This window comes from Peromyscus californicus, unplaced genomic scaffold (genome assembly GCF_007827085.1).
Source record: "Peromyscus californicus insignis strain IS unplaced genomic scaffold, ASM782708v3 Scaffold_13__1_contigs__length_99412109, whole genome shotgun sequence".
Classification (NCBI taxonomy): domain Eukaryota; kingdom Metazoa; phylum Chordata; class Mammalia; order Rodentia; family Cricetidae; genus Peromyscus; species Peromyscus californicus.
The window spans coordinates 810,273-812,291 of record NW_026294424.1 but is presented as its reverse complement, the minus strand read 5'-3'; the positions used below and the strand labels follow the sequence as shown (position 1 = coordinate 812,291).

General features: G+C 50.1%; 1 pseudogene; it reads right to left on the bottom strand.

The window, feature by feature from the left end:
* Positions 1-583: 583 nt before the first annotated feature.
* On the bottom strand, positions 584-1,127 carry LOC128109000 (JNK1/MAPK8-associated membrane protein-like; annotated as a pseudogene).
* Positions 1,128-2,019: the final 892 nt, after the last annotated feature.

Sequence of the window (2,019 nt, the reverse complement as noted above, 5' to 3'; positions counted from 1 at the left end):
CCTTCGGCAAGTGGTAAAAATGGCCCCCGTCCCAGAACCCTTCCCTCCCTCCCACCATCTTCCGCTTTTAAAATATCCCAATACAATCCAATAAAATAAATGAGAACGAAAGAGGTCTGAATTTAATATTCTAGGGGTATAATTCAAGTGCAGCCAGTTGGATGGCTTCCCTGTTAATCAGAAGAACAACAGCTTCTCTCCTTGCTTTGTTTGTAGAACATGAAGTTAATCATGTTTAGGCACACCACATGGATGTGTGGTAAGAACACAGCACTGAGACTTGCAGCCTGGCTTGTCATGGGCTCACAGCCTCTACCCCCAAAGGTCATGTCTTCTCCAGCCTGACTGCGTTATAACTACTTTCAAACCTTCTTTTTTTTTTTTTTTTTTTTTTGGTTTTTCGAGACAGGGTTTCTCTGTGTAGCTTTGCGCCTTTCCTGGGGCTCACTTGGTAGTCCAGGCTGGCCTCGAACTCACAGAGATCCGCCTGGCTCTGCCTCCCAAGTGCTGGGATTAAAGGCGTGCGCCACCACCGCCCGGCTCAAACCTTCTTAAATCAGATCCCTAGGCTATCCTCTGACCCTTAGAGTGCAGCGTAAATGCTTTTGAATGGCTCAGACTTACCTAGTCTACAGGCGATCTTCTTCACCAGAAGAGGCCGGAGAAGCATCATTAGCACCAAGCAGAATGTGTAATAAACAAACACGATGGTGTATGGTGGGTAGACTGCTTCAAGTGTGCAGGGCACTGTGGTGATGTAATCTGGACTCGGGTTGTAAAGCATTGTGTACCAATCAGAAAGCATCAGTACTCAGCAGGAACGGATGTGAGGGACACTCATTGGTGATGATGGCTGCCATACTGCACTCGAACAGCACAGTGATGTGCTGGAAAAGAGCACTGGAGCTCTTCCCCCAGTACCCCCAGTACCATTCAATGAAGAACCAATGTAGAACAAGAAGAAGCATAGCCATAAATCCAAGATAAAGCCAGTCATAAAGTTCGAGGGACTCTGTGCGAGGCTGACAGTAATTTTGTGCATTTGTCCTCTGTCCCCTTGGGCACCCCCATTGGCCAGAGAAGCTTCTCCAGAGAAGCCCAGGGATTAGCCAGTCGGATCGCAGCATCCCTCAAGGTCACGGGCGGAGCAAATACCACTACATTTGAGTCTTGGCTTCTGAATATAGAGCCCCAGATCTGGACCTCTCTGAAACACCCACACAGCTCCTGTTCACACTGCAGCCCCTCAGAAGCCTGGGCTCAGGGGTCCAGGTTATGATCAAGCCTTCCAACATAGCAGCCAGCTGGGGCTCAGGCCTGGGCTGGTGTTTAAATCATAAAGCATTGTCCTAGAAAGAAAATAAAAATGCAGATGGGGCTCAGAGCTAGTTCGGCATCCTAGCTGTGGGAGGTGGTAGAAACCCATCGTTCAGAGGGCCTGAAAATGGCCTGCCCATTGTGGTGGGGACTCTGGGAAACAGCTAAGAGCCATGGTATATCTTAGACAGGTGGATTAGAAAGGCTTCTGTTCGGAGGGGCTTTCTATCTGGAGCCCCTCACCTGAGACAAGTCCACAGGAAAACAAACGTGGAGACGTGGGTTCTATCCTCTCTGCATTCAACAGCTCCTACCTAGGGTGCCCATCACAGCATGGGAAAAGATCTTCCAGACATCAGCAGTTTCAGCTCCGCCTCTGCTCCTTGCAAGGTTCCTGCTCTGCTTTGAGTGCTCTCAAGCTGCCCAGCCCTCCACTGCCCACCCTTCCCTACCATGTGTCCCCAAGTCCTTCCAGAGTACCATCTCCACTAGAGAGAAATGACTCCATGTCATCCCTACCACTGTCCATCAAGCCTTCTCACTGACAGGCTGAAGCCCAAGTGTGTGGCCCAGCTTCTTGGGGGTAGGTGAGACTTTTGTCCCTAGATGTTCAGCCCTCTAATGTACACTGGGGGCCTTTTCGCTGGCCTCTCTGGATGACCTTTACATCCACCATGATGCTCTGTACCCAGGTGGAGACAC